This window comes from Macaca fascicularis, chromosome 3, assembly GCF_037993035.2.
Source record: "Macaca fascicularis isolate 582-1 chromosome 3, T2T-MFA8v1.1".
Lineage (NCBI taxonomy): Eukaryota > Metazoa > Chordata > Mammalia > Primates > Cercopithecidae > Macaca > Macaca fascicularis.
The window spans coordinates 102,390,455-102,416,815 of NC_088377.1; the positions used below are offsets into that span (position 1 = coordinate 102,390,455).

The following is a 26,361-nucleotide window of genomic DNA, read 5'->3' on the forward strand; positions in this document are numbered from 1 at the left end:
AATAAAAGAATCGCAGATTTCAGAGACTCCTGAGAGCTCTGTGTTAAGATCTCTGGCCTCCATTTATGCATTGACAGAGTAGCAGCACTGCTGTAACATGTTGTTTATCTTCCTGTTCATCTTTTGTGTTCAGTACAAATGTCCTCAGAATATTCAAAAGAATGGGAAACAGATTGGTAAAAATAATAATAATGTATGTCTTAAGAATGGGGAAGCTGCAAACCATTTTAGTAGTTGCTGCCCGGTAAGAACAGGGATCCTAGTGACATGGATGGAAGGGGGCTGTTTCCACCTACTGCTCTCTTTTAAAATGATGGTCAAATCAAAACGCTTATCCACCATGATCAAGTGGGCTTCATCCCCGGGATGCAAGGCTGGTTCAACATACGCAAATCAATAAACGTAATCCAGCATATAAACAGAACCAAAGACAAAAACCACATGATTATCTCAACAGATGCAGAAAAGGCCTTTGACAAAATTCAACAGCCCTTCATGCTAAAAACGCTCAATAAATTCAGTATTGATGGAACATATCTCAAAATAATAAGAGCTATTTATGACAAACCCACAGTCAGTATCATACTGAATGGGCAAAATCTGGAAGCATTCCCTTTGAAAACTGGCACAAGACAGGGATGCCTTCTCTCACCACTCCTATTCAACATAGTGTTGGAAGTTCTGGCTAGGGCAGTCAGACAGGAGAAAGAAATAAAGGGTATTCAATTAGGAAAAGAGAAAGTTAAATTGTCCCTCTTTGCAGATGACATGATTGTATATTTAGAAAACCCCATTGTCTCAGCCCAAAATCTCCTTAAGCTGTTAAGCAACTTCAGCAAAGTCTCAGGATACAAAATCACCATGCAAAAATCATAAGCATTCCTTTACACCAATAACAGACAAACAGAGAGCCAAATCATGAGTGAACTCCCATTCACAATAGCTTCAAAGAGAATAAAATACCCAGGAATCCATCTTACAAGGGATGTGAAGGACCTCTTCAAGGAGAACTGAAAACCACTGCTCAATGAAATAAATAAGGACAAACAAATGGAAGAACATTCCATGCTCATGGATAGGAAGAATCAATATCGTGAAAATGGCTATACTGCCCAAGGTAGTTTATAGATTCAATGCCATCCCCATTAAGCTACCAATGAGTTTCTTCACAGAATTGGAAAAAACTACTTTAAAGTTCATATGGAACCAAAAAAGAGCCTGCATTGCCAAGACAATCCTCAGCCAAAAGAACAAAGCTGGAGGCATCATGCTACCTGATTTCAAACTATACTACAAGGCTACAGTAACCAAAACAGCATGGTACTTGTACCAAAACAGAGATGTAGACCAATGGAACAGAACAGAGCCCTCAGAAACAATACCACACATCTACAACCATCTGATCTTTGACAAACCTGACAAAAACAAGCAATGGGTAAGGATTCACTACTTAATAAATGGTGCTGGGAAAACTGGCTAGCCATATGTAGAAAGCTGAAATTGGATCCCTTCCTTATACCTTATACAAAAATTAATTCAAGATGGATTAGAGACTTAAATGTTAGACCTAAAACCATAAAAACCCTAGAAGAAAACCTAGGCAATACCATTCAGGACATAGGCATGGGCAAGGACCTCATGTCTAAAACACCAAAAATAATGGCAACAAAAGCCAAAATTGACAAATGGAATCTAATTAAACTAAAGAGCTTCTGCACAGCAAAAGAAACTACTATCAGAGTGAACAGGCAACCTACAGAATGGGAGAAAATTTTTGCAATCTACTCATCTGACAAAGGGCTAATACCAGAACCTACAAAGAACTCAAACATTTACAAGAAAAAAACAACCCCATCAAAAAGTGGGCAAAGGATATCAACAGATACTCCTCAAAAGAAGACATTTATGCAACCAACAGACACATGAAAAAATGCTCATCATCACTGGCCATCAGAGAAATGCAAATCAAAACCACAATGAGATACCATCTCACACCAGTTAGAATGGCGATCATTAAGAAGTCAGGAAACAACAGGTGCTGGAGATGATGTGGAGAAATAGGAACACTTTTACACTGTTGATGGGACTGTAAACTAGTTCAGCCATTGTGGAAGACAGTGTGGCAATCAAGGATCTAGAACTAGAAATACCATTTGACCCTGCCATCCCATTACTGTGTATATACCCAGAGGATTATAAATCATGCTGCTATAAAGACACATGCACACGTATGTTTATTGCGGCACTATTCACAATAGCAAAGACTTGGAACCAACCCAAATGTCCATCAGTGACAGACTGGTTTAAGAAAACGTGGCACATATACACCATGGAATACTATGCAGCCATAAAAAAAGGATGAGTTCATGTCCTTTGTAGGGACATGGATGCAGCTGGAAACCATCATTCTCAGCAAACTATAGCAAGAACAGAAAACCAAACACCGCATGTTCTCACTCATAGGTGGGAATTGAACAATGAGAACACTTGGACACAGGAAGGGGAACATCACACACTGGGGCCTATTGTGGGGTGGGGGGAGGGGAGAGGGATAGCATTAGGAGATATACCTAATGTAAATGACGAGTTAATGGGCGCAGCACACCAACATGGCACATGTATACATATGTAACAAACCTGCACGTTGTGCACATGTACCCTAGAACTTAAAGTATAATTTAAAAAAAACTGAAATGAGCAAGAATTTTAAAAATAATTGTATTAACTGAATAAATAAATAAATAAATAAAATGATGGTCAAAGAGACCAGAGGGTGACTCCATTCCCTATTCCACCAGTTAGATGAGAATTCTTGGGAGAATGGCAGGTGAGGCAATGGCTTCGTTATGGAAGTTGTCATTCCTTAACACTCCTAAATTTACAAAGTGCATTACTGCTCCGAACTCCTCCCAATTAAAGAAAACAAGGAAAAACACTGTGGCGTAAAATAGCATCAGATCTTTACATATATGGAATTTGGGAACCAGAAATTTATGCAGAGATCATCTTGGCTACTTTTTTCAAACTGAAGTCATATCTCATTGATGGATCATGAAATTAATTGGTAAGTTATAACCAGTATTTTTAAAAGACAAGAAAAAAACAGAAAATAGTGTTTCACACTCCATAAGGATAAATATTAGCTGGGGAAACGGTGTGAGTGTGTGTGTATGTGTGTTGTTTTCTGAGTTGTAATGTAAAATATATTTTTCAATGGATCATGGTCAAAAAATTTGAAAGCCTACAAGTGATCTAGGCTCATCTCTTCATAAGTGTAGGGTCAAGGATGTGTAGTTAAATTGCGTAAAACAGTACCACAGTCCAATCTTCCTGATTCTCACTCTAGTGCTTATTCCTTTCAGTCACATTCTAGCCACTACAAAACAGCAAGTGTGTTTCCATAATCACACTGCATCATGTTCGTAGTTCACTCCTGAGACCCCATCAAGCCATAGCTATATAATTCCCTCGGGCTTGCAGACCCTGGAACACTTGCAGACTCGGCATCACCAGAATGCATACACAGTCCCTGTCTGGAGCGTAACCACAGAGAGGAAGAAAAATGCTTTTTTAAAATATGGCTGCTTTTGCAGATGGTCCCCCTTTTGCATACTCAGTTATTCCATTGTAGGTGTGAAGCACTTAGCTTGCAAGACCATCATAGGGCCATCAGGGTGAAGTGCAGGTGGAGAAGATGCCACACCCTGATGAACTCAACAGGAAGGAGAAGAAACTGCATCCCTACAAATAACATAGACGTGAGAAAACCACATCTGTGTGAGTGCGAGATCATCTGAGAGCACGTATGGCAAGGAAAGCCGCCATGCAGGGCCAGTCTCCAAGGGCTTCTTGGAGAAGATGCTGACTTGCCCGAATGGGTTTTGCATTTGGATATGAGACTCGGGAGCACAGGCTGACATCCCTGCACAGAGGCCGCTTGTCAGCTGACCAGAACCCAAGGCTTTCTAGACAGGTGTTTTCTCTTGGCTCAGTCCTAGGGTAGGTGAAAGTTATTTCTTCCCCGTATTGAAGGAACACGTACAACCACCTACCTCTATTGGCCCTGTAAAACCTGAGGTGAAAATAGTTGTGAGTTCCTCTGGGTTTTAAAACTATGACTTGCTGACATTTGGAGGAGCATTTTACCCCATACCCAGTTCAGACTGTTATACCTTTCCATGTTTGCTTCCAAAGATCTGAAGCTGCTGAGAAAGCTGAAAATGTTTTATGTAGAAAATATACAACAAAAAAAAGTTTGGTATTTCCGTATTTCTCAGAGAAGGCGTGACCTCTCATTCAGAGCCACGGGCAGGCTTCATTTTTTGTTCTCCACTATTACGTTGAGTTGTGTTTTCTCGCTAGCCCTCTTGTTCCCCTTTCCTGTCCTTGTTTTGACAGGGAAGAAAATAAACGTGGTCGGTGATAAAGCCTGGGATGCTGGCTTTCCAGCAGCGGCCTCTGCCAAAGTCTAGCGCCCTCTCAGTAGCCTGCCCTTCTGAATGCTAATTAGTTGTATGGGAATTTTTCACAGTAACCTCCCTAAGGAGCAATTTCACCAAAGAGTAACCCTCTTGTCTAGACCATACAAACCCATAAAGTCATCACTAGCTGGGATTTCCAAGCTACAAAGCAGCAATAGAAAAGACTGCCTCTAGTCTTTAAGGGCATTCAAGTATAGAGCACTCATTGTGGAAACCCCCGTTCCCACCAGTGCACAGACCTCTCCAGAGAGAGTAATGGAAACTCACCCGCTCAGTTCCATCCTCTGAGGAAGGACACTTGGCTCATGATTTCTGCTTTATTTGAATCCAAATGATCTTTCCATCTCCTTGCGTTTTATACCTAGTCTGCTATCCGGGATCTTATTTTTGAGAAAGATCCAGCCATGCCTTTTACTTTCTTGCTTGCCAAAGCTAATTATTAATTAGGGAGATAAAAGCAGCTTAATACTTGACATTTTAAGAAACTAGGCTGGCAGAACTTACCTGTAGAGAGATTAAAAGGATTCAGAATTCTAATCCAGGCCTCTTTCTGCTTTAAGTACTTAGCAAAATCCTAGCAGTTGTGGTGACGGTGGTGTTAATGGGACTGGAAAATGGAAACATGCGCCGTAGAGGGAGAAGGGCAGAAAGGGAGAGTGTGCCCCTCGAGGTCCCATCAGATGTTCTCCCAAGAGTCAAGGTGGAAACAGATGACCAAAGCTATTCTAGAGTCCAGTAGAGTTGACTTTTCAGAAATACTAAAAATCAAGATTACTTAAAAAGGAAAACAAATCAAGAGTTATGCTTTATTAGATAAAACAGTTCTGGAAGCAGGTTGAAGAGAGACCCTCTGTCCCTTCCACCCCACCTTGGCCAGAGGCATTAGAGGGTTAGCGCCCTAAAGGAGTAAGAACAACACTGTGAGTTACCATGTGGGGACACCCAGGATGTACTGGGCACTTGGCTAACCATACCCATTTTCTATGTAATTCACATTCCCATTTTCTATGTAAATGTAGACCAGAAGGTAAGAGACGTTAGGTAACATGCCCCAGGCCACACTGCTAGGAAGTTTTAGTGCCTGGATCTTAACCCAGGGCTGCCTTGCTGCAAAGCAGACTCTTGAGTGTTCTCCTCTGCTGCCTCTGAGGACTTAGGAATGAATGAATGGATATATAGGAAATGTGATTCCTTTTGTGTGTCCTTCCATAACATTCATTTTAGCTCCTAGGATAATTACTAGTTTTCCAGGTATAACTAGGATCGGTCTTCTTGTTAATATACTGAACAAACATCTGAGTGCCTACTGTGTACCTAATGAATGTACAGAGATAAAAGACATAACCCCAGTATCCCAGAGACACAGAGGGGAGACGGATGGTAAGATTCACATGGGGTGGACAATTCTCTGATAGGGATGAGCTCAGAGCCCACACAGGGCAGGCATCTACCTAGCCCAGACTTGGATGAAGAGTCAGGAGACTTCTTGGAAGTGGTGATTCCCAGTCTGAGCTTTAAGGATGAGCTCAGAGCTCATCTTTAAAGATGAAGAGAAAAAACAGGAGTGTGAGGCTGGCTGGTTCTGGTGGGTGGGGTGGAGGAAACATGCCCAGATGACAGGAGTTAGCACTTTTTGCTACATGTGAGGGGCAGTCAAGGGAGGGTTTTAAACAGGGGAATGTCATGGTTTGCTTCACATTTTTAAAAGGTTATTCTGACTGACCAATGACTGTTGGGATTGGGGCTGTAAAACTGGCTAAAAGGGGGACTCTATTCCAGCTGTGCAGAGGAAAGAGGAAAGCAATGCGAGTCTGGGACGAGGATCACAGAGCGGGGAGGTACGGATGAACTCGAAATGTTTTGGAGGTAGAGCCGATGGGAGTTGGATGAGGCTGGAAGGGAAAGCGAGAGAGAAAGACTCCCAGGCAACCAAGTAAAGGCCGGGCCATTTCTTGCGCAGATGGAAGACAAGCAGGTTTTCAGGGGCAGCCTACGGTCAAGGACTCTCTTTTAGAATCAAGACATGGTCTTAAATCACTGACCCCTTCTGTCAGAATATATGGTATTTTGGTAGTTCACAAGCTTTTCCCAGTGACCCTCAAAATATGGCTCTCTGGAACCCACCCCAGATCTAGCAAGTCGAATTCCAGGGGATAGAGGAGCCTGGGCCTCAGGTCCTTTCTGCAGCTCCGGCGCTCCAGCACTGCCGGTCCAACATCATCTGTAGGTAGTGTTTGCAAGCCAAACACTTGCAAAACTGCTCTGTTTCCTGTTTGCTGGGGCCAGGTTTGATGATCCCAAAGGCTGTTGACCAGCCTTCCCGCTCAGGGCCAAGGCAGTGCCACGCCACACCAGCCTTCATTGATCATTGTCCAGCAGGGCTGCTAGCGATTTCCCCAGATAAGTCAGTCATTCCGAGATTAAAGGTTCAGCGGTTGGCCTGATTCAGGCCATGCTTCTTTGCTATTTTCCCCTAGATGTTGGATGTGTTCTATGGGAGGAACTTTGAAAGAATAATGTTTTCCTAAGTGACAGGAATGCCCTGTAAATGTTTTTTCATAAGGATCTAAGCTCGGATGTCTGTCTGAATGATCTGATTCTCATAAATTGACAGATTGGTTCTGGAAATCCCATGAGCCTAGGCTGTCTTGAGAGATTTATGGCACTTCCTGCTCTCATCGGGCCAGGAATAACATGACAGCTCCCTCTGCACTTCTGGTTTTTGTTCCTGAGGGGACGGCAAAGGAGGGCAGAGGTGTGCTGAACCATACCACTTTGAAAGAAAACTGTCCAGACTTATTTTCCAGAACCTCGGAAAAAGCCTCATGTTCTGCTAAGGACGTAACAGTCTTCTGCCCCCTCCCTGGGGATTTTCCCAGCCTCAGCTTCTTCAGCCACATGGGTTCTGTGGTGTGGGATCAGGGCCAGGGCTGGCAGGAGCCCATGGACATTCCAAGGCTGAGCCAGCCTTTGTGGGCAGTGACCTTGGACCTTCAGCAGCAAGGCCCTGTGCCCAGTTGGAGATAAACTCATTCCTACCGTGGTTTAAGATTGCTCCAAATCAATGTTAATGAGTTACAAATTAATTCCTTCTTGGCCTGACCAAGGAGAAAGACTAATTATGATGGCCATTCCAATTAGAACCCACACCTGGCAAATCTGTTTGGCTGAATTATATGTGATATTGGTGGAAGTCTGATGGTTTTTAGTCCATATAATAATCGCATCCGTGTGTCTCAGTCTACCTTCTCAGCAGCATATCAGAGTGGAGTCAGGAAATGTTCCACCAGCTCTCTAGAAGAGAGACAAGCGACTGGCTCTAATGGCTGTACCTTGAAGACCCAGCACTGAGTGCTGGAGGGGATGCAAAGATGAGCCACCCTCAGAGAGATGGCAGTGAAGTCACAGAGGAAAACAAGGGTGTAAATAAAGCTCCTAGGAGACTCTGAACCTCAGTGCCTTCAGTAAACCGCTATCATGGTTAAAAGGGTTAGTAGTCACATCTACTGGGAACAATTCAGCTAACAATAACCTGAGGAAAGTAGCATTTAAGAGGTTTTCAAGAATGAGTGCAGGAAAGGGTAGAGGGTGGGCTGAGTGTTGTGTATTTCAAGCCAGAAAAACCTAGACAGACAGCCAGGGGATGGCTGGGGACCCATTCCACACCAGTGAACTGGTGTGTTGGGTTCATGAAGCATATGCATAGATATAAGGACCTTAAATCCCACGCTAAGGAATTTGTGTTTGAGTTGGCAGTGGAGCCATTTTTAATAAGCAAAGTAACCAATGCAGTCAGAGAAGAGCGGTATTATGGATTGCAGCTATTTGGAGGAAGGTTGAATGTGGCAGCCGGAAAGACGATGGATTGGAAGGCCAAGAGACTAGAGCCTGGCATATCAGTTAGGAGGTTATTTCATTAGCTTGGGGTGGAAGTATGAAGACCTTGTTGGAAATAGATTTGATTTTCTTGATGAAATTTCTGCATGTTGGAAGGGAAATGACTTGATGTGGAAGGCTTTTCAGCGCTGTCATGCATAACACACAAATCCCTCCCAGTTGATAGAAACCTGCCCTGTTGCTTAATATAAGTAAACCTTGTAGACGCTGGAATGTTTATGTTTGGCCAAAAATGGCTCTGGTTTTTTACACAGCTGTAAAGTGTATTTAACTCCCAAATATAAAACACTTATTGACTACTGGTTCATAGCTTCATAAAACAAGGCTCCATTGCGTAGGTACTTTTTGTTGTCATCCCCTATCTTTTTATGCAGACCTGTTTCCTGATATTGTTATTCCAACGGGAAAAAAAAAAATCAACCCCAAGTAAACTACCTTTTTTACAAGCAGCCCGAAGAAGAAAGCTCCAAAGACAATAAGGAGGCTCCACATTTATATTTTTAACCCAAGATTACAGCTGTAACTAGCAGGGAAGCAAAATTGCTTTAATTGTGAATGTTTTTCATTGTGGTTGTGAGTGTAAGTAAGTAACAGATGTTCATTTTCCCCAGTTCAAATGTTTTTAATTCTTTCTTGAACATGGAGAGAGAAATCTTTAAACACTTGCCAAAGTTCAGTTAGCATCCCCTGGCTGAAGGTAGAAAATGCCCTACTGTGTTTTTTCTCAGCCATATACCTGCGTGGGCTGCCCTTGCCACAGAGCACAGGGGAAAAGATTCCAGCTGGCACAGGTTTTATTACTGCAAAGTTAATTTGCAGAAAAAGCCTTTGGCAGGAGGGGTCTGTTCGACGTTTTATATATTTACTTATTTGCTCTTTTTCAGTTATAAATAAAATTGCACTGTAAAACATTGCAGCTTAATTGCAGGAAACCCAATGCATTTTTTTTTTGTTCTGCAAGTGGTTAATAGCTTGTTTTTTTGTTTATATGGAGTTGTAGAAATCTTATGTAAGAATATGTTTACAGCCAAGGCTGTGTGACTTGGTTTATCATGTTTTTCCTGTGCTCTGTGGAACAGACGGCTGTTCATTATTGAAAGGCCTTTTTCTGTGGAGAATGGAGTTTGCTGGGGGGGAAAGAGTTTATGTAAGAATGCAGAATGACTTCCAGAGACTATGGGCGCTCTGTGGCTATAAAGCCTCCACAGCACCATGGGCAGTGACATTGTAACAATTTGCTTTAGCACCTCAGAAGTGTTCCAGCTGCACTTTCTGAAGTGAGCTCCGCTGAACAGAGCACATGCCGCAGATAGTACCACCACTTTCTTCCCACCTTCCATCTTTGACATGTGTGTCTCCCCACCTTCCATCCTTGACAGTTCTCGTGTGACAGTCGGCTGAGGTAGAAAAAGTTCCACCCACTTGAACCACATACCCTTTACACGCTTCTAATTCTCAAACCCACCCCGAAAGATTGGGACCATCATATAATTAACAGTTGAAGCTTGTTCTTCTAAACCTTCACTTTTTAGAAAAATATAGACATAGAAAACATTTCTCTTGGATGCACAAACTTGAAAGTTATGCCTCTGAAGTAGTTTGCAATGGCCATTTACAAATGTGTACTAGGCAGGCTTCTTGGACTTTGATGACACTGCCCATTGCAGAGGTTGTCTGTGTCTCCCCAAAAGGTTTGCTGAGTATCTTTTCATTAATCCTTATTTAGCTAACTGGAAAGTACTTTCCTTATCGTCTGTGACACATGGATTATCCCATTAGGACATCTGTGGATGACATATCGTTGGTTTGTCCTGAGATGAAAAGGAGTATTCTCCTTACAGAGCAAAACAAAGCAAGGAAAGAAACAGTTAATAGACTTGAGCTGACAAATGGAGGTTTGCTAAAGATTGTGATCATCTCCTTACAGATGTCACAACCCTGTTGGCACAAAGCACTGACCTTGCTTTCCCAAGGTCGACCTGTATGTCTCTAGATCAAGATTGATTTGAAAAAGGAGCCATTTGTATTTAGTGCTGGTCTCAAATCCAACTCCAAACCAGTTGAGGAGGAGCAGCGAAGCTATTCAGTGGTTTGAGAACTTAGAATTAGAAAATCTCTCCTTTTTATTTCCCTCAGGACCCAACTCTAACTTCCCATTAGAATGACAGTTTAAGAGACACATTTAAACCTGGTATTTTTCCTCTATTCATGAAACTGCGTCTACAGATACATACCATTGCTTGGGGGTACGTGAACCCAGTTAAAGTCATCTAGGAAGCATTGATAACTACTCTGGAGTTTTCAAAAGCACTCACTATTTGAACTTCAAGTTCAGAAAAGTAGATAAGCAGCTTGTTTGGGTGGACGCAATTGCAGAGTACTGGACGTGTGCACTGGTGTATGCCTGAAAATGAGTTTAAGCAGCCTTCCGAGCAGCATCTGTGACTCAGGAGGGCTCCGTCTCCTGGCTTGCAAACGCTGGTTTCCCATTTATTTGACCTGGGCAGCCACTGGCAGGACCTTGGAGGGGTTGCCAGTGACCTGGGGGCTGGACTTCCACCCTTGCTTGGACCTTTGCTGAGTGTGTGACCTGGGACAGGTCACCCCTTCCCCAGGCCTTGGTCTGTAAGAGGGGAGGTTGGCACAGGAAATCTGAGGTTCTTTCCAGCCCTGAAATATTATTATTCTATGACGCAGTGATAACATTGTACACAGGTCAAGCTTTGGCCGTTTTAAAATCTATCAGAAAGTATGTACTGATGGCATACTTGGGACTTGTGTAGGAGAGACTCATCAAACAGGGTCCCAGCCCACTTGGAACTTAAAGCAGATGTGGAATTCATACATGAAAGGGGTGGGCATGGCGAGAACACAGGTAGCAGAGCCGGAGTCAGGGGCACTGAGCAAGGTGGGGCTGGAGGGAGAAGCACAGCAGGACCAGTACCTCCTCCGAGACCCCAGGAAATGAGCTTATGGGGGCTTTTTAAATGCAGTTAGGGGCCAGGTGTGGTGGCTCACACCTATAATCCCAGCACTTTGGGAGGCCAAGGCGGGTGGATCATGAGGTCAAGAGTTCGAGACCAGCCTGACCAACATGGTGAAACCCCATCTCTACTAAAAACACACACACAAAAAATAGCCGGGTATGGCAGTGCGTGCTTGTAATACCGGCCACTCAGGAGGCTGAGGCAGGAGAGTCACTTGAACCCACGAGGCAGAGGTTGCAGTGAGCTGCTATCGTGCCACTGCACCCCAGCCTGGGCGACAGAGCGAGGCTCCGTCTCAAAATAAAATAAAATAAATGTAGTTAGGGAGGCAGAGCCTGATTAGAGGGGCGAGGAAAATAAGACACAGAAATTCAAACCAGCCTCCCTTTGCACAGAAAGTCAGCCCTTGGTAGAAATACCATTTCCTAACCCTAGAAGGGAAGAAATGGCAGAAGGACGGAGAGATAGTGTCTTTTGTTGCCGTGTTTCTATTTTTGTTTTACACAAAGCCTACTTCCTACTGCACATTACGAGTGGCAGCTGGGGCATCTTCCTGGCCTGCCCCGTCCTGGATGTGATTCTGGAAAACAGGCCAGAATCAACCCCTCGGTTCCTGCATGGGGTCACCACGCTAGGAAGGGACCCAAATAGACGCCTATATCCATTTAATCATCTGTCTCGGAAGCAGGGGGAGGGAAGGGGGATGGCACAGCTGATGCTGGAGATGTTTGTACCTCCATGTTGGTGCCGTCGAGACACCGCTGTCTAGAATCCCAAAAATACCTAGTCTGTCCGCATGTATTACAATGAAAACTGCTATCCAAACTAGCCACCCACAGTTCAGGCAGAAGCTAATGGAAGCACCTGAGGGTTTTGGAGTCCTACTGGTAAATATGTCATTCATCACATTTCCATTCACAGCAGGGTGTGGGGTCCTCCCTTATTTCTGTTGCCGCTTGTTTGGGAACTGATAGGTGTGATTTATTAGACCATGACTGTTCCTGTTTTTCAGCCCTGAATAGATGTCTAGTAACAGTCTTATTACCAAACCACGTAAAAACCTCTTGCTTATCACTGTGTGGCATTTATGTGGCATCGTTCTGTTCCGCAAGACATTTTATGAACACGCAGAGAAGTTTGCAGCTTGTGAATGCAGGATTTCCAGTGTAGCAATACATAACAATACATGTATCCAGAGAGGCCCTGAAGTTGAATGAACAGAGGACAAGAGCGCAGGGAAGAGCCCACACACCTCTATTCTGGGGAAGAAAGACATCGTGCCTTTCGTTCTTGGTGTGACCGTCTGCCCAGGGTCTAGACTGAGTTACTGCTCTCTGCCAGGCACCGTGAAAAGCCTTCTCCATGTATTAGCTGCATCCTTACCACAGCGAGCTACTGTTGTGGTTGTCATTTTTCAAGTGGGGTAACTGGGGCTTGAAGAAGTAAGTCCCCAAGATCCCACAAACAGGGTTTAAATGTTGGCAGTTTGACAGGTACCATGCTCTCTCTTATCAGGAGGCAACGTCTCACTGCCAGAGTTAATGCTTATAAGTCACAGCAACAGGGAAATCTGAGTGCCGCTTTTGAAGTCCACTGTGTCCAAATTAAAGAAGAATCCAGTCTTCAGAGGAAGCAATATCATGCCTTTGTCACCTAGATGGGCTGGGGCAGGGCAGCTGGGGAGCTGACCAGCCAGGCTGGAGCAAGCAACTCCAGGCCTTGTTCAGAGTGGACAGTGAGAAACCCCAGCGAGGTGGCCCATGCAGGGGCGGAGGAATCTGGAGAGGGAGGTGGGGACGGGAGAAGCAAGCGGCTGTCAACCCCACACGGAGTTGCGGTGAGGACCGAGGAACGGCATCTGCAGGAGCAGGCATGGGCCATATGAGTGACAGTGGGCAGGGGAAATTGGTCACCCATGTTAACCCCACTGCTCCTGGAGTTCTGTCACTGATCCTAGGCCTTAAAGCCATTGAGCAAGCAACGTGCATCATCCCAATAGACAGTGTCATGTGTGAACTCAGGTGTCTGCTTACCCAGTGAAAATAGTAACAGGTAGTGCTGATAGTATGGCAGGCACTGACCTAAGCACGTATGTCGTATTCACTCACTGAATCCTCTGAAGTGGGCTCTGTAGCAAGAGAAGAAAATGGCAAATGGAATTGAATGTCTTGCCTGAAGTCACCAAGCGAGTCCATGAAGAAACCAACATGGAACCCAGGCTAGTGGGTCACAAAGTGTCCTCTCATAACCAGGTGAGATCCTGTGAAAGAAATAGAAATGACAGGAAAAGCATCGCCAGGGTCACTGGGCACTCCCACTGAGACCTTGGCCTGCTGAAACTGGCCACAATGCCCATGTCTACTTGGTAGATCAGCATGTCGGACATGAATGGCACTGGGAGCAGGGACAGCCACGCTGTCTACCTCTCCCTCAGTCTTTGTTGTCATGCCTGGAGTGTAAAATTCTGACTGATTTTTAGAGCATGCTTAAAACGATCTCTTTGAGTGGGAAATTCTTGCCCTTGCAGTTTCTCCCAATCGCTTTTGTCAAAGTTTGTCACCCGCATAACGTTTTACCAGATTTAAATGCAGCCCTGATGGTTATGAGGCCTGCCTGGTACGTGCAGTATGTAAAAGCGACATTGCTGGTGCTCTCAGGAAGCTGCCCTGTTATGAAGCCAAATAGCCTTCTTAAAAATCAGAAGTACTCTCATAAAACTCGTTTTTCATGCGGCACAGGCTGTAGTTTCCACATGGGACGAAGTGTGAAACTAAGCTTTTATGGGCAATCTCTGAGATTTGCGTGAACTTTCAGTGACTCTCACGACATTATTCCCGAGAGAAGCAGCTTATTTTCTGTTGGTGCATTTTCATGTTATATGCGATGTCTGGGCAGAGACAATTACTCTGATGTAGTAGAAACTGGTTTTGGCTGCCAGACCCTAATTATTTCTCATCTTGATCATTGCAACATTTTTCTCTATATCAATCATCCTCCCTTTCCCAACCCTCCTTTTGAGCTTTCTCTTGGCGTAAAAATATCCACCCTGTCTGTAGGTGTACGCTCTATAAATATAGCACATTTTATTTCACAGTTAAGAAGGAAATCATCATACCAAAACAAGCCCTGGCAAGGGCTGCCGCAGTGCAGACACAAACAGCACTTGGTCCAACAAGGACAGTACTCACTCTCACTGCCTTCAGAAGTCATGTCGTTAAGAGTGAGGCACTCCCTGAGTGTCTGGGCCATCTCCGACCTCGCATTCCTCCACGGCATGACGCAGTCTGCCCACCCAAGTCCTGCATCGTGCACCTCGAGGCCAGAGAGACGGCGTGTCTTCTTTATCCCCAGGTCTCCAATAATGTGAGTGGATTAATGAAAATAAATTCAGCAATATAATCCTCAATGAGCACGCTATGTTTCTCCAACATCATTAGGAAGCAGTATTGTGATCGAGTGTATTCGAAATGTAAACTACATTTTAGACATTTTAGTCCACTAATTATAGGCAGATAATTCGAATTGGATTATTGTTAGGCCTTTGTGGATCCGTGGTCGTCGTTCAAATCCAGACATTTAATTTTAAAATGCTGATTACCAGGACTATAGCAACCAACGCTAGTACAGTGTTCACTGTGTGCCGGAAGTCAACCTAAATATGCTTATGAACAGAATCTTCACCACAGCCCTGTGAGGTTAGCTCTAGTATTATTTCCATTTTACAGATGAGGAAATGGAGGCGTGGAGAGGTGAGATATCTGTCAGAACAGAACAGAATCTAGCACAGGCCACCTGCTCCCAAGTGCCTCTCTTAGCCACCTCACCATCTGGGCTCTGGACAGTTGAGTTTGTGTCATTGTGCTCATTAGGGTTAATAGAAGGATGAAGCTGTTCTGTGTGTACCTTTGCACATCGCAATCTGGCCTGTCATCATTGTGGCTCCTTTCATTTTATCATATAGAAATTGTAGTGTCTATTAAGTAAGCAAAATTACTAGGTACAAAATATCCATACTACATACAAACGCCTACGTGCACTGTGTCACAGAGCACCATTCTTCCAGCGCCGGCGGTGCTGCCCTCACTCCATGAAGACAAGCTGAGGTCAGGCTGCAAGACTTGAACCTGTCTGCACACCCATTCTGGGCAGCAGCCCGATGGTGGCCTGAGTAAGGGCTGCAAAGTACTGCATACATGATCATTCTTAGTCCAGCAGAACAGCCCCAGGTGACTTGTGGCCTTTCCCTAGAACAGTGTCACCTGCTCAGAAAGCAAGGGTGGACTGCCCTTGAGAATATTCACAAAGAATATGCCCCGTGTCCTAAAGGATACCGAATCAGCCAGGAATCTTCTGCACACTGTCCATCAGTCTGTACGTCTGTCACTTTCGTGTCTGTGGCTGTCAGCTCCCTTCTACTTGGGCCCTTCTGCAGCTATGGAAGTCAGATTGGCAACAGCTCTTCTCCCCGGTTAGACTTCAGGTTCCTGGTGGGGAGGGCTGGTGGGTGGCACTCACTGTACACCTACCTAACACAACATCTTGTCGATGGTCGTCAGAAACTCCCTTTCTCTTTCTCTGTTAGCCTGTTTTATATCCTATTTAAATGTTGGATACCTTTATTCACGAATATGTTTTTTCTGGTTAAATGTTGGTTCTTTTATAAAGAAATCCTGTAAACTAGATGCTGATGGTTAAATATGGCTTTAAAGGTTTTTACTGTTTCACGTAGTAAGAACTACATTTTACATGAGAGACAGCACATACACCCCTGAAACAAAAGCTTCATTAACACGTCTCTTTTGTCATTGTTTTCTGTTTGGAGACAGGGTCTCACTCTGTCACCTAGGCTGCAGTGCAGGGGCATGATCATGGCTCACTGCAGCCTCAACCTCCCCAGGCTCAGGCAATCCTCCTACCTCAGCCTCCTGAGTAGCTGGCACCACAAGCGTGTGCCACTACACCTGGCTAATTTCTGTATTTTTTGTAGAGACAGGATTTCACCATGTTGCCCAGGCTGGTCTTGAACTCCTGGGCTCAAGCAATCTGCTTGTCTCAACCTCCCAAAGTGTTAGGATTACATCTGTGAGTCATGGTGCCCAGTCCATGAACACACCTTATACTCTGATACTCTCTATTCCATTCGTCCCTTTTCAAATGCTCGTCATGCCCCATTAAATGGATCTCACAACCTACTCCTGGGTCACGGTCTGCAGTTTGGAAGCTCTATTGGAGACTCTGGGGGAAGCAGGTCCTGTGAGGGAGCCCATTGCCACAGGAAAACTTTATAGCAAATGTCCCCAAGTGTTTAGCAGCAGTGAGAAAGCTAAGGGAAAATAAGTCATTTTGATCTCCCTAAGAAGGAAGCAGTGGGACTTCTGAAGCAGTAGGACTTCTGACTTGGATAGGGATGGGGAAAGGTGTCCCTCTAAGTTCCCTGCTGTCCTAAAGAGACACTGGCATTTTTCGTTGCTCAGTTTTTCCTTAAAATGTGGGATATTTTAAAGATATGGGACCTGAAACAACATATGGGAACAATAAAGGAGACCATATTTTCTTGTGCTACTCAGGTGGTTCTTTCTCTTCTAACCAAGCTGGGAGAGCAGGGAACTCAGGTACCAGGAGAAGTCAGCTTGGCCGGAGCCGTCAGCAGGGAGAGGACTCCTGCTAGGGGCACAGTAGGCTCTGAGCTGGGCAAGCCCCCGGGTGTGGACTCCAAACTGAGTAGGTGAGCAGAGGGCTGCTTTGAGGTCTCAAAATGAAAAGAAGAAAAGGATGAAGGGGCCTGGCGCTATAGGGTTAATGAGAAAGGGACTGTTTTTTTCCTAGGGTGTGCATTTCTTTTTATCTTTTTCTGAGAATGTGCTTATTTAAATACATGCAGAATTTCTTGTTATGGCTTTGTGGAATTGTCTTAAAATCTGAATTTCCAGTTTTTAGAAGATGTTGATTTGAATAGCTTTGATCTTGACCTCAAATTAAATCGCGGCCATGGAGTTAGGGTGACATTCTTCCTTCTTTCCTGATGGAGGATGAGGGAGCCAGGGGTGAGTCACAGCCTCCTCTGTGCGTCATTAGCCGTTAGGATGACAACGGTCTTGTCACGGCGGCCAGGCGGCAGTCAGGCCTCTGCGCTCCTGATGAGTCCGGGCTGTGTTCACAAAGCTGGCAGCTTGGGGAAGGCGACCCCTGCATTCCCCTGCGCTCCTCTCTTTGGCAGTTGACCTAGTGGGAAGTGCCACTGCCCACAAACATTCCACGAACTCGTGAGTTTCAATTCTTTGCCAAAAACTGGCATAGAGAAATGTGACAGGGAATTGGACTTAGGTGTGTTACTTGCTGGAAGCTGAATCTCAGGTAGGTGACGTTTTTGTGTGTCTTCACTATGCCTTCCTCCCTTGGGCCTTGTACTTGGATTTCTGTTCCCCCAGGAACCACATCGCATAGTCACAAGACATGGCCTGGGGGTCAGGAGTGTTTGCACATTGTCTCTGCCTCTGATTTGTTTCTTCAACAAATATATATTGAGTGTCAATTGTGTGCAAGTCACTTTTAAGGATACCAGGAATTCAGGTTTGCAGAGCTTGCATTCCAGTGGGGAAGAAGGATGGCAAAGACGAAAACGATATCATTTAGAAAATTAGCTGCACTGTGAGGGAGATACCCAAGTATGGAGGTTGTGCCTGGGCAAGGACGGGCTCCGTTGGCAGGGAGGTGATCAGGGCAGGCCTCCTGAGGGAAGTGATATTTGAGCTGACATGACCTGAGTGCTGAGCAGCCACCCATGAGACAAACCAGAAGAAGAAAGTCCAAGGAGAGGGCGCCATGAGAAGAAGGCCCTGTGGCAGGGACAGGCTCAGCATTTTGTAGCCACCGGTCTCTAATTCAGAGCAGGGAGAACAGGGTCATCTAAAGGACCCCAGCCAGATGGACATGGAGACATACAAGCATCATAAAAGAGAGGGAAGGATAATGATGGGCAGGGAAGGAATAGACAATGAAGTAGCTGTAGGCAGAGAAAATAAATCGCATGTTCACCTGGAATAACATTTTGAAGCACATGTTGATGTTAGCATTAAATTGGAAATGTCAGTAGTGAATTCATGATCCTAAAGAGAAGCCCAGACAGCCCTGTCCCCAAGGCAGGCCGGAACGGCGGTGCTGCCCAGAAGCAGCCCTCATATGGGACCACTGGGCCCCACAGCAGCACCTAGATTTTGGTCTCAGTGCTGTCCTCTATTGAAAGGAAAGGAGCAGACCACATGTCTTAGGGCAGGAGTAATCTAAGACAGGCCTGGAACTTTTGTTCTTGCTAGAAAAAAGAATGATTTCAAAGCAGCCAGGGAACTTCCAGTTTTAAAAGGTGGTGTGAACACACACATGTACCCAAAATACAGAAAGCGGAATTTCAAAATCATAATCCACAAAGATGAAGATAGAGGAGAGGCGGCAGCAACAGAAGTGTGGAAGCTGGAGAGCAAGTGGAAAAGAGGTCACTGACTTAGCAGACTAGAAAAAGCTGGAACTTAAGCTGAAAAGGGTGAGCTCAGAGGTGGGCTGATTCACGTTCAATAATCCCAGAAAGCCTCCAGATCTGGAGCAGCCTAATAGGTACATGGTCTCTCTTTGGAGAGATGAAAATGGTCTGAAATTGATTGTGATGATGGCTGCACTATTCTGCGAATATATGGAAAACCTTGAGCTGTACGCTTGAAATAAGTGGACTGTATAGTATGTGAATTACACCTCAGTAAAGCTTTATGTTCATTGGGTATTCATGGACATAAAGACAGCAACAGTAGACACTGGGGACCTCTGGGGCAGGGGAGGAGGGAGGGGACAAGGGTTGAAAAGCTAACTATTGTTTGCTATGCCCAGGACCTGGGTGGCAGGATCAGTTGTACCCCAAACCTCAGCATCACACAATATACAAACCTGCACGTGTACCCCCTAGATCTCAAATAAAAGTTGAAAATATCTTTAAAAAGTAAAAAATAAATCTGTGCTAATTTTAAAATGGAGCTACAGATACCTCTGAATGTGGGAGTGCAGACAAGGCTGAAGTCAGGAGAACTGGCTGACGGTCTCCACAGGATGTCCCTTCCTTTCCCCCTCTGTGTCCTCCCTAATCCTGCGAGGCCAGGCAGCTGCCGTCCCTCCCGTGACAGAGCATAGCTCTGGAGATGCTGAACCAGAGCCGCCAGGCAGAGCCCAGGGTGAGGACACCGTTCTGAGAACAGGGAGACTGAGGAAGAGACTCCATCCTGAGTGGTAGAAGCCTAGTGCCCTTTCCCTACCTGTAGCCACTCGCACCACCCAGGACGGCCAGCCCAAGGGAAAAGGACCTGTGAGGTGGTCCCCCTCCAGGTTTACTATGTGGACCTTCACCATTTGATAGACCCACCCATGCACCAGAGCATCCAATCTGCTTTTTATGCCTCATTTTTAAATATAAGCAGACAGACAAGGATCCTGAAGGTTTGGGAATGGCTTCCAGGGCAGACAGTGTCAGACCAGATTAAAGAGGAAGAAAGGCACACCAGAGAAACAGTGACAGTGCATGGGGCAGGAGAAAATAAAAACAAACGATAACTTTCTCCTTACAGAGAGGAGAAAGCTTTGTGCGTGAAAAAAAGAATAAAAAGGGAGTCTTTGGAAATTAAAACAGATAATAGCAGAAATGAAAACATTTGTAGAAAGGACAGAGAGATATTTTAGAAAAAAATCTCCCAGAAAGTAAAAAGGAAAAAATAAATCAGAGATTTAGAAAATAGAAGTGGTAAGAATATAAGAGAATTAGTCCAGGAGGTGTAATATTAGAATAAAAAGAATTCCCAGAAAGGCAGCGAAGAGAGGAAATTATAAAAAAGCAAATTTCAGAGAAATTTCCCAGAACTGAAGGGCGTGAGTTTTCAGGTGGATGAGTCCCCAGCACAGTAGTAAAAGGATGGCAAATGGAATGACAGAAAGCAGCAAGAAGCTGAGTCTCCTGGGAGGAGGACACAGCTGAGACTGGGAGTCAGTGCAGCTCAGGACTCGTGGGCTGCGACCTGAGAGTAGAATGAAGACATTCTCAGACATTCGGGCACTCCAGATTTTACCTCCCATGACCCAAGCAAGTGGTGAACGAAGAAAGAGGAAGACACAGAACCTTGGAAAAGGCATCGGCCCCATATGGGGAGAAGAAAAGGGAACTCCTGGGACAGTGGAGAAGGGGAATCCCAGGATGGCAGCCATGCAGGGTGGTCCCGGAGCAGAAGGACAGAGGGCACCAGGTGCTTGAAGACCGTATCTTAGGAAAAAGGAGGGATGAGGGGAGGCAGAGAGGAAAGTAGGGAGGGGGGACCAGAATACCTGGGGGCTTAAACACACTGAGAGGAGGCTTACAGTCCATCCGAGGGTCAGACTGAATTTAAGTGTGCAGCGCAGTATTCTGGCTGGGAACACAGACTCTGGAGCCAGATGGCCAGCTGGGAACCCTTACACCCCCACAGAGGACCTTTGTGACCTCTGACAAGACACTCTGCCTCTCTGGGCTTCCATTTTAGGTAAAATGAAGATAACGTTAGTGCTCACCTAAAAGGGTTGTTGTGACATTTAAATGAGCTAATAGATGTACAGCACTTAGAGCTGTGCCTGGCCTGTAGTGGGCCCCAGATACACATCAGCCGCTCATGCAATGAGGAGGATGGGGAGGAGCATGAAGATGAGAAGTTATGGAGATGGTGTTGAACTCCAAGGAAGATAAAGATGTGAGCTTGGTTCATCCTATGGCTCAGCGTCATCATAGTGCAGCATTGAATACTAATGAAGCCAAATACAGGAAGGCCTCACTTAATGTTGTCAAGAGGTTCTTGGAAATTTTCACATTAAGTGAAAAGACATATAACAAAACCAGTTTTCCCAAAGGCTAATTTATACAAAGAGAAGTTAAGTTCCTACAGCATATTTCTGGTCGCAAAAACATCACCAAACTTCTAAATAAAGACCCAAAACACGTCTAGTAGTAAACATTAAAATAAATGTGAACTCTCATACATTTAAGAAAATTAATTAAACAGGGTAATTATTTACCCAATCCTTTTGATGCATCAGTGAGTGACAGTGGTCTTCTTGGTAGTGGGTTAAATTAAGGAATGAATGTGTGAATATTGTAAGGAGCACCTTCTCCCACCACAGTTCAAAAACCAGCAGTAACAGATGTGGCAGGATCACTGAGCACTTTTGTACATCATCGTTTATTGTCGTGCACTTGTATGATTATCATAGACTTTACAGACTTTTATTTGATAATTTGTATTATTTTTCTTTTTTTATTATACTTTAAGTTCTGTATATATGTGCAGAACGTGCAGGTTTGTTACATAGGTATATACATGCAATGGTGGTTTGCTGCACCCATCAACCTGTCATCTACATTAGGTGTTTCTTCTAATGCTATCCCTCCCCTAGCCCTCCACCCCCTGACAGGCCCCAGTGTGTGATGTTCCCTTCCCTGTGTCCGTGTGTTCTCATTGTTCAACTCCCACTTATGAGTGAGAACATGCGGTGTTTGGTTTTCTGTTCCTGTGTTAGTTTGCTGAGTATGATGGCTTCCAGCTTCATCCATGTCCCTACAAAGGACATGACCTCATCCTTTTTTATGGCTGCATAGTATTCCATGGTGTATATGTACCATTTTTTCTTTATCCAGTCTGTCATTGATGGGCATTTGGGTTGGTTCCAAGTCTTTGCTATTGTGAACAGTGCTGCAGTAAACATACGTGTGCATGTATCTTTCTGGTACAATGATTTATAATCCTTTGGGTATACACCCAGTAATGGGACTGCTGGGTCAAATGGTATTTCTGGTTCTAGATCTTTGAGGAATCACCACACTGTCTTCCACAATGGTTGAACTAATTTACACTCCCACCAACAGTGTAAAAGCCTTCCTATTTCTCCACATCCTCTCCAGCATCTGTTGTTTCCTGACTTTTTAATGATCGCCATTCTAACTGGCGTGAGATGGTATCTCATTGTGGTTTTGATTTGCATTTCTCTAATGACCAGTGATGATGAGTTTTTTTTCATATGTTTGCTGGCTGCATAAATGTCTTCTTTTGAGAAGTGTGTTGATGTCCTTCACCCACTTTTTGTTGGGGTTGTTTTTTTCTTGTAAATTTAAGTTCTTTGCAGATTCTGGATATTAGCCTTTTGTCAGACGGATAGATTGCAAAAATTTTCTCCCATTCTGTAGGTTTCCTGTTCACTCTGATGATAGTTTCTTTTGCTGTGCAAAGCTCTTTAGTTAGATCCCATTTGTCTGTTTTGGCTTTTGTTGCCATTGTTTTGGTGTTTTAATCATGAAGTCTTTGCCCTTGCCTATGTCCTGAATGGCATTGCCTAGGTTTCCTTCTAGAGTTTTTATGATTTTATGTCTTACGTTTCAGTCTTTATTCCATCTTGAGTTAATTTTTGTATAAGGTGTAAGAAGGGGTCCAGTTTCAGTTTTCTGCATATGGCTAGCCAGTTTTCCCAACAGCATTTATTAAATAGGGAATCCTTTCCCCACTGCTTATTTTTGTCAGGTTTGTCAAAGATCAGATGGTTGTAGATGTGTGGCATTATTTCTGAGGCCTCTGTTCTTTCCAATGGTCTATATATCTGTTTTGGTACCAGTACCAAGCTATTTTGGTTACTGTAGCCTTATAGTATAGTTTGAAGTCAGGTAGCGTGATGCCTCCAGCTTTGTTCTTTTTGCTTAGGTTTGTCTTGGCTATACGGGCCCTTTTTTGGTTCCATATGAAACTTAAAGTAGTTTTTTCCTAATTCTGTCAAGAAAATCAATGGTAGTTTGATGAGGATAGCATTGAATCTATAAATTACTTTGGGCAGTATGGCCATCTTCACATTATTGATTCTTCCTATCCAGGAGCATGTTTTGGGGGAAACCAGCCCCCGATATTTCATGTAGGTTCTTTTCTATTTCCCTAAGTGTCAGCCGGTCTGAGAAATAAAGGGAAAGAGTACAAAAGAGAAAATTTAATGCTGGGTGTCAGGGGGAGACATCACATGTCAGCAGGTTCCATGATGCCCCCCAAGCTGCAAAACCAGCAAGTTTTTATTAGCGATTTTCAAAAGGGGAGGGAGTGCACGAATAGGGTGTGGGTCACAGAGATCACATGCTTCACAAGGTAATAAAATATCACAAGGCAAATGGAGGCAGGGCGAGATCACAGGACCAGGATGAAATTAAAATTGCTAATGAAGTTTTGGGCACACATTGTCATTGATAACATCTTATCAGGAGACAGGGTTTGAGAGCAGACAACCGGTCTGACCAAAATTTATTAGGCAGGAATTTCCTTGTCCTAATAAGCCTGGGAGTGCTACGGGAGACCGGGGCTTATTTCATCCCTTATCTACAACTGTAAAAGAGAGATATCCCCAAAGTGGCCATTTTAGAGACCTCCCCTTGGGAACGCATTCTCTTTCTCAGGAATGTTCCTTGCTGAGAAAAAGAATTCCGCAATATTTCTATTTGCTTTTGAAAGAAGAGAAATATGGCTCTGTTCCGCCCAGCTCTCAGGCAGCCAGACCTAGTGGTTATCTCCCTTGTTCCCTGAACATCGCTGTTATCCTGTTCTTCTCTCAAGATGCCCAGATTTCATATTGTTTAAACAATTTGTGCAGTTAAATGCAATCATCACAGGGTCCTGAGGTGACATTCATCCTCAGCTTACAAAGATGATGGGATTAAGAAATTAAAGTAAAGACAGGCTATAGGAAATCACAAGAGTATTGATTGGGGAAGTGGTAAGTGTCCATGAAATCTTCACAATTTATGTTCTTCTGCCATGGCTTCAGCTGGTCCCTCCATTCAGGGTCCCTGACTTCCCGCAGCAAGCATGGAATGTTTTTCCATTTGTTTGTGTCCTCTCTTTTTTCCTTGACCAGTGGTTTGCAGTTCTCCTTGAAGAGGTCCTTCACATCCCTTGTAAGCTGTATTCCTAGGTATTTTATTATCTTAGTAGCAATTGTGAGTGTGAATTCACTCATGATTTGGCTGTTTGTCTATTATTGGTGTATAGGAATGCTTGTGATTTTTGCACATTGATTTTGTATCCTGAGACTTTGCTGAAGTTGCTTATCAGCTTAAGGAGATTTTGGGCTGAGACCTGGGGTTTTCTAGATATGCAATCATGTCATCTGCAAACAGAAACAATCTGGCTTCCTCTCTTCCTATTTGAATATGCTTTGTTTGTTTCTCTTGCCTGATTGCCCTGGCCAGAACTTCCACTAGTATGTTGAATAGGAGTGGTAAGACCTCGAGGGCGTCCTTGTTTTGTGCTTGTTTTCAAAGGGAATGCTTCCAGCTTTTGCCCATTCAGTATGATATCGGCTGTGGGTTTGTCATAAATAGCTCTTATTATTTTCAGATACGGTCCATCAATACCTAGTTTATTGAGAGTTTTTAGCATGAAAGGGCATTGAATTTTATTGAAGGTCTTTTCTGCATCTATTGAGATAATCATGTGGTTTTTGTCGTTGGTTCTGTTTATGTGATGGATTACATTTATTGATTTGCATATGTTGGGATGCAGTCAACTTGATCATGGTGGATAAGCTTTTTGATGTGCTACTGGATTTTGTTTGCCAATATTTTATTGAGGATTTTCACATCGATGTTCCTCAGGGACATTGGCCTGAAATTTTCTTTTTTTGTTGTGTCTCTGCCAGTTTTTGGTATCAGGATGATGCTGGCCTCATAAAATGAGTTAGGGAGGAGTCCCTCTTTTTCTATTGTTTGGAATAGTTTCAGAAGGAATGGTAGCAGCTCCTCTTTGTACCTCTGGTAGAATTCAGCTGTGAATCCATCTGGTCCTGGGCCTTTTTTGGTTGGTAGGCTATTAATTACTATCTCAATTTCAGAACTTGTTATTGGTCTATTCAGGGATTTAACTTCTTCCTCGTTTAGTCTTGGGAGGGTGTATGTGTTCAGGAATTTATCCATTTCTTCTAGATTTTCTAGTTTATTTATGTAGAGATGTTTATAGTATTATCTGATGGTAGTTTGTATTTCTGTGGAATCAGTGATGATATCCTCTTTATCATTTTTTATTGTGTCTGTTTGATTCTTCTCTCTTTTCTTCTTTATTAGTCTGGCTAGCAGTCTATTTTGTTAATTTTTTCCAAAAAACCAGCTCCTGGATTCATTGATTTTTTTAAAGGGTTTTTCTTGTCTCTATCTCCTTCAGTTCTGCTCTGATCTTAGTTATTTCTTGTCTTCTGCGAGCTTTTGAATGTGTTTGCTCTTGCTTCTCTAGTTCTTTTAATTGTGATACTAGAGTGTTCATTTCAGGTCTTTCCCGCTTTCTCCTGTGGGCATTTAGTGCTATAAATTTCCCTCTAAACACTGCTTTAGCTGTGTCCCAGATATTCTGATACATTGTGTGTCTTTGTTCTCATTGACACAAGTATCAATAGCTGAATCAATCAAGCGGAAGAAAGGATATCTGGGATTGAAGATCAACTTAATGAAATAAAGCATGAAGACAAGATTAGAGAAAAAAGAATGAAAAAGAATGAACAAAGCCTCCCAGAAATATGGGACTATGTGAAATGACCAAACCTATATTTGATTGGTGTACCTGAAGTGAAGGGGAGAATGGAACCAAGTTGGAAAATACTCTTGAGGATATTATCCAGCAGAACTTCCCCAACCTAGCAAAAGAGGCCAACATTCAAATTCAGGAAATATAGAGAATACCACAAAGATACTCCTTGAGAAGAGCAACCCCAAAAAACATAATCGTCAGATTCACCAAGGTTGAAATGAAGGAAAAAATGTTAAGGGCAGACAGAGAGAAAGGTTGGGTTACCCACAAAGGGAAGCCCATCACACTAACAGCGGATCTCTCTGCAGAAACCGTACAAGCCAGAAGAGAGTGGAGGCCAATATTCAACATTCTTAAAGAATTTTCAGCCCAGAATTTCATATCCAGCCAAACTAAGCT

At 43.9% G+C, this 26,361-nt stretch overlaps 1 protein-coding gene and 1 long non-coding RNA gene across 5 annotated transcripts in view; one reads left to right on the forward strand and one right to left on the reverse strand.

The window, feature by feature from the left end:
- The window catches only part of LOC102127368 (uncharacterized), an 84,072-nt gene extending 79,202 nt beyond the window's left edge, over nucleotides 1-4,870 (reverse strand). Inside the window, exon 1 of the long non-coding RNA XR_001489501.4 lies at nucleotides 4,749-4,870. This is a non-coding gene — a long non-coding RNA (uncharacterized lncRNA). The remainder of the gene's footprint in view (nucleotides 1-4,748) is intronic.
- JAZF1 (JAZF zinc finger 1) overlaps nucleotides 1-26,361 on the forward strand; it is a 349,506-nt gene that overhangs the window by 299,838 nt on the left and 23,307 nt on the right. The gene's annotated exons all lie outside the window — the stretch shown is intronic.